Genomic DNA, 7,226 nt, shown 5'->3' with positions numbered 1-7,226 from the left:
CAAACAACAGCTTAGGCCACTAGAGAGAAAAATAAACACTGGTCACAAGTGTGACCTGGCCACTGTGAAGATTTACCCAGAACTCAGACTTAACAAACTAATACACTGAAAAGAAGCTTGTCATATTTGACACAGATTTCTGATTGTTCCTGGAGGGATGGATTCTAAAATAGTTGGGGGATCGCCATAGGTCAGATCTGAGATGTCCCCCAAAGATGCATGTGTTCACAGCTCACTGTCTAATAGGCAGTCCTCTAGTCAGTGGAACGCGGCTTAGAGGAAGATGGTCCTCACGTCTTTCTCTGCCTTTCCTTCTGGGTCACAGGAAGTAAGTAACTCTCTCCCACCATAAATTGCTCCTGGCTCAAAGGCTGAGGCCTCCAAAACTGAGCCAAAATAAAAAACGTTCTCTTTCAACCATCAGTGGGCCCAAGACTCCTGTAGGTCTGCAGTTTTCCAATAAGATAGGCAGGCCCACGTGGAATAAGAATAAATGAAAAAATTCTAGCTGGGTGTGGTTCTCATATAAATAATCTCAGAATGCAGGAAGCGAAGGCAGAAGGATGTAAAATTGAAAGCCAGGCTGGGCTACATAGTAAGTTCCAGACCATCTTGGGTAATGGAGAAAGAGGGGGTTGGGGGGAGACGGAGAGACTGTGTCAGGAGCAAAAGCAAATAAAGCAACAAAAACAGAAAAAGGAAAAAGAAATTCTCTTTCTCAGATGATTATCTCTGGTATTTGTTTTAAAGACAGATACATCAAAGGTTATTTATTTGCATCAACTTAAGAAGTACGATACTACAGGGTTACCTCTGAAAAGTCATAAGCATGGAGTCATGTGAGGCAGGGGGCGGGAGGGGAGAAAGTTAATTATGGCACAAAAATGACTGACTGGACATACTTGATTTTTCAAATCCCATTAAACATAAGGGAAATTTTAGCAAACAAATCATAACAATAGTGTGGAAAGACGTGGGTGAAAGCCTATAAATGCAGCTGATTGAAGAGGGCTTAATCCAAGAAGATGGGCGCAAAAGGTGGGATGACACTAGCGACACCGGAGTCTTGAGAATCGTTGGCGCTGGGTACAGCGAGACTTAAAGCAAACACAAGGCCAGTGAATTAGAACTTTGGCTCCCCTGTGTGTTCTCTAAAACACAGTACAGAGGTCTGTTTTGGAGGACAGCTAAAACAGAGGACTCTAGGAGACAGGAGAGTAGAAAAGCAAACAGAAAAAATGACATGCTCAAGACGAAACTCATTCTTGCTCCCTGACTCCTCCCCTGACTTTCAGCATACTAGGAACTACAGCTGGCTTTCAGAGAGGGGCTCAAAGCTCTTTCTCCAGTGAATTCACCCCAATTGGATTAAAGAAATGTCAATGCTTTTGTAACACGCATGGCAAGTAATCTGATCTTAATCTTCCTGCCTGGGCCAAGAAGCCTTATGACAGCCTGTTCGTGTGGTATACGGACTGACCAAGCTTCAGTTTCTTCTTCTATAGGCGTGGCAGAACTGTCTCCCGAACTCCTTCTTCAAAGAATGTCTGTAAAGTAAGTGAAAGTGTCAAAGATCAACAATGATTTATATGCCTATAATCTGTATTTTAATACTTAAGACACTTCAAGGTAAGACAACTCAGTAAAGTTAGCATGAGGATTCGATGAAAATAAAATATGAATAAAGAAAAGGCTTTAAAAAAAAAATCTGTATTTTATGGCCTAAGGTATACTTTTCATACTGGACTCCAAGATACCTACCACAGAGATACTTCAGTGTCTCAGAGATTCTCACTACAACATTATTCACAGCAGAAAAGCTATGGAATCAGCCTAGGCATACAACAACAGAGGAGTAGATATAGAAATGTGATACAGTATACAATGGGCTTTTTCAGCCATAAGGAAAAAAGCAAACTCAATTTGCAGGAAAATGACTGCAGCAGGAGATGATGACATTAAATGAATTAAGGCAGTCTAAGGGGGACAAAGTTCATCTTTCTGCTCAACTATTGATTGTAAACTTTTTATGTATACATAATGCATGCCTGCATAACATATGAAAGTAGAAGAGAAAGTCTCCTGTCTAGGAAATAAAGAGGTCTGATTTTAAAAAAAAGGGGGGGGATGGAAGGGAATATTTTCAATGTGCATTGTATACTGGAATGAAAATAACCTAATGCAACACAGTATAATAAAAATGTTACAGCCCAAATCATACAGTATGTATACCCAAATACTCATGAGCCAATGAGAGATAAACTGTTGTGTAATAAATGTGGAACTATATAGTAAGTAATCAAAAGGAACAAACAATTAAATAAATAATCAACCATAAAAATAATAGGTTTCAGAATATAGTCTAGTGGTAGACCATGAGGAGAGCATTGTAAAGCCCTTAAAAAAAATACAATAATTATTTTTAAGATTTCAAAACCTATGCAACCAAAGAGGTGGGTCAGCAGTTAAAAGTACTCCCAAAGGACACAAGTTCATCTCCCACGAGACTCACGACTGTCAGTAACTACAGCTCCAGGGGTCCTATACCTGTGTTCACCTGCAGTCATGGACAAAGGCAAGCACGCACACACGCACACACACACACACACACACACACACATACACACACATACACACTTTAAAATAAAATAAATACTTAGCATTTCAAAAAATAATAAAAGGAATTAAAATATAATGGCATACATTAAAATTAGACAGCAGGTCTGGAGAGTTGGCTCTGCATTAAGAGCACTCGTTGCTCTTACTGAGGACCTGAGTTCCAGTCCTACCACCCATCCGGTGCCTTACATCCATGTGTAACTCTAATTCTAGGAGATTGGATACTCTCCTCTGAACCTCTCAGGCACTAGGCACGCATGTGGTTCACAAACACATGTGAGCAAAACTCTCGCACATAAAAAAAATGAATAAAATTTTAAAATTCTCAAATACCAATGTAAAAAATAAAATTAGAAAAATAATCTTCTGGGGGGGATAAGAAAAAGAAAAAGATACAGAAGTAGAAAAGATGGGGATGAAAATCAGAAAACTAGAAGATAAATTCACAAACTGAACAAACAAATAGAAAGAATGAGGAGGCAAAATTACTAAGAAACATGACCAGTAAATTTTTCAGAGCAAAATAACCAAAATTGAAGGAGTTCAGGGTACTTGGCTGATGGCTCACAATGAATCACACCTAATCACAGTCCTGTCACACTGGGACATGCACAGGCTGGGAGAGGGTGGACGCTACGGCTGCAGATAGATATCAGAATAATGTTTTAAAGCTTCTGAAAGGAAAGTATTTCCTAAGACAGATGTCTGTATTTTGGCTTGAAGGTGAGGAACTAAGGACATTTTCATCATTCACAACACTGAAAATTCTATGTCCTTTTCAGACACCCGAAGAAGTAGTAAAATAAAATTTTTCAATTAAAAAAAAAATGTGAGTCCGGTGACACTGAGAAGGGTGGAAAGGTTATACCATGTGCAAGAGCAAACTCATGGCCAGCGCTCTGGAGAAGAATCTGAGGTCAGACTTTCCGCACTAAAGCACTTATCCTTTCTTCTTGGGGATCTGCAATGGCCGATTACATGTTTGACCACGTGCACTGAGAAGACCAGAAGATAATTAGCAAATGTTGGAATAGATAGAAAAACAATGAAAAAAATCCCAAAGATTCAACCCAAGAAGGACATGGCTGTGATGGAAAGAATAATACTTATACAAATAATTGTTCTATAGGCCTTGGCTATACATAACACTAATATCATCACCATAATTCAGTAATTCTGCTCGGTCAGATTATGATATAGCTTCACTAGAAGAAGCACACAGATGAATTCAGGAGATAAGGTATGAGTAGGATATAGGGATGAGAGATAGAGAAAATCATCCTGTTCTGAAGGAGGAAGTAAGTTGTAATAGATAATGACTGGGGGGGGGGGTAGTAAAACACAAACATAGTAGTTGGTGTAGAGGTATTTTAATCCAGCATCGTGGCTGCTTTGATCACATCCAAGGGCTGGATTGGCTGGAATGCAGACATGCCCTTGGTACAACACACCTTTAATCTCAAACAATGAGAATAAAGCTAGTTTGTAGAGGGAGCACCCACATTTGAAAGTGATGTCTAATTGAAAGGTAAACAAAGTGATGAATCAGAGAAAGATTTAACCAAACAGGATATGGCCCAACTCTCACAGAAACAGAGAGGCAACACAAGAGGGAGCAGGGCAGAGGGAGGTAGGGAGAAGACAGTTTTACTGGGACAGTTGTACAGAGACAGGTTCCAGAACTTGAACAAGCCTGACACAGGTGAAGACAAAAATGAGCCAGAGAATGAGAGGGAGCCAGAAGATTAGAACATATTGCCAAAGTTAGTTTGAGGCCAAGCAGAGCAATTTGATCAGAAACTGAGAGAAGCCATATTGAATCAGTCAGCTTAGAGACTAATATTAATTTAATATTCATATTCTGGGGGGAGGGGTTGCCCACTTTTATCCCTTAATATCTATAGGGGACTCTCTACCCTACTTTTGTTCATATAATTCCCAAGTAATCGACACAGAAACACTATAAATGTATTTATAAGCCTAGACTGGGCAGGTTCTGAGCTATTGTGACCTACACCCAAGCCACCGGCCTTGTGATACTTGCAGTTTATGACGCGCCCAGCATGATCTGTTCCATTGTCCTTAGGACCAGCGTCTCTGGTTTACATGTTCATCATCCATCCATTCTTCTGGCTACCTCTGTCCTCCATCATCTTCCCCTCCTTCCTCTCACGTTCTCCCCGCACCTCTCTCTCAGACCAGGGATTACTGGGGAACATTCTGCACTACAGTACAGAGGTTCATATAGCATATGCCCCGGGTTGCAGTCTGGACCGGGGCACAGACCTCAGCTTCTGAATACATAGCACACAAGACCCACCCTAACAGAAATGAGTTTGGGTCAGAACAGCTGAGTTCAAACAGCCAACAGCATTCAGAAAGAACTAGAAAGTGTGAACGTCTTTAGCAGCAAGTCTCAGAGGAGGATTGTGTGAAGGTCAGAGGCTTCCGGGTCTAGGCCTAGGTTAGCAATGGAGGCAGTAATTCTTGGAGACAACAACCGCTACAGGAGAATAAAAGTTCCATTTACAATTTGGAATCGCGACTTTGATGTGTCTTAGGGAAGAGCATCAGAAGGTGGAAAGGGGTTGGTTCTGAGAAGAGACTAATGGATGAGAGCAACTGAACGGACTTATTATTTTATAGCAGTCTGTATTTTATTCTTTAAACTCTGTGTGCCTTTAATTTCAATTTTTGAAAATATTCAGTGGGATGGGGAAAAAGCATAACGGAAAAACCTTGCTGTCCAAATTCTGCATGAGTGTCTACTTACTGCTTGGAGAAAATTCTCTGATGGTGGTAGCATCTTACTCCAGTTCCTCCCAGTCCTCAAGTTCTCATCTCAACTCCATGACTCTCCATTGCACAATGGGACATAAAATTCTTGAGCACTGAAGGCATGTCTTGTGTTATTTGAAAACCTCTAACACCGGATTCCATTCTTCTTTAGTATTTTTTTTTTTAACCATGCACGTATGCTTTGAGAGTGACGGGTATGTGCATGTACGTAGTAAGCTAAAGAGTTCAGATGAGAGTATCAGATCTCCTGAACCTAGAGTTACAGGCAGTGGGTGGCAGGAATTGAACTTGAGTCCTCTGAAAGAGCAGTAAGCACTGTTAACTACTGAGCCATCTCCCCAGGCCTCTGATTTCGATCTTGCAGCAGTATGGATGCATTCCCGTGTTCACTTGTGACCATGTGCAACGTGAGTCAACGTAATTAACAGTAAAATGACTCTACAAGATAACTGTTTTTCCACATGGTGAGGAAAAGAGAAAACAGTGAAAATTCCACCTTAGCTTTGGCTAAGAAGAAGTATCACATTTTTCTCATGCATGCAGGCAGCCTGAAGTGGTAATTAGCCGGCTTTAAATTCTACTTCAGTCATTTGTGAATGCCCCTCCTCCCCTACCATTTCCAAATGAAAGAAGACAAAACCAAAGAACAACAAGAAAAACAGAGATGGTAATGTCTCCTGCAGTTTCAGACACTTAATGGAATCTAAAGCCCAGCTGGTCCCACTGATGTCCACATTGTTGCCGAGATCACTGGTGCTCAGACAGCAGCCTTGTCCTGGAGGCTCCCCAGGCAGCCTTGACTACATTCTAAGGACAACTCAGCACCTCTCTGGACAAATGCATACCGCCCGGCATCACACCCACAGCACAGGCAGATTATTCATTCCTAGGAGTAGAAAGAGTATTAAGTCTCTAAACTTATCAGACTGAACTGGGACTGTAGGAGCACATTGGCATGTAAAATCCTATCACAAGAACATATCAGACATAAAATTGAAAGGGTGTATTCCTTCACCTGGGCCCCATAAAGACACGGTCTGTCTCAGACCCCACTGAGATGTCATCTGACCTGGGTGTGTGTAACAATAAATCCAAAAGGAGAGAACTCCTCAATGTCCCTTCCCAGGGCCTTAATCTGAGTTCAGTCCCTGCTGTTGACAAGGTCTACCCGACTAATGTCTGTCCTTCCTGCTATTCATCTGTCTATACCTTCCATTCACCTTTATGCTGTTCAAATATCTGGACCTCGTCCTACGCTTTGCTGTATCTCGCTCTCGCAGCTTGCGTCTGCGCCTGCATCCTGACCATGTGTAGCCAGCGAAGGCAGTCAGATTACCTTCCCCAGCCTCTGCAGCTCACCCATGTTCACCATCTTATCAGGACAGACTCGATTTGCATTTCTATCCGCTTCTCTGACTTCTGAGCCCGTCAATTTCCTTTCATTGTGAATGTGTGGTGTGAAAACTAATATTAATAATTAAGATAAGAATAAAAGAATTGGTACTCGTCTCAAAAAAAGCGAGACTGTCTGCCAAATTGCTGCCGCTGCAACCCCCCTCATCTATTTAGCGTTGTGACATTGCAGAAAGACACAAATGCATGCCTCCCACAAGAGCTGATTCTTGAAGAGAGCAGTGCTTCCAATCGTCTTAGAGAAGAGTTGTGGGCTTTGTCACAGAAGACACCATAGCCACTAGAGTACTTGTTTTCTAAGAGACTGGGGCAAGTCACTGCCAAGGGAGAAGAGACAGGACCTTGTCAGTGCCCTCTCCAGAAACTACCCAAATCCCTGTCAAATGCTCTCCTTT

The sequence above is a fragment of the Rattus norvegicus genome, chromosome 11 (assembly GCF_036323735.1).
Source record: "Rattus norvegicus strain BN/NHsdMcwi chromosome 11, GRCr8, whole genome shotgun sequence".
In the NCBI taxonomy this organism is placed as follows: Eukaryota; Metazoa; Chordata; class Mammalia; order Rodentia; family Muridae; genus Rattus; species Rattus norvegicus.
This window is presented reverse-complemented; position numbering follows the sequence as displayed.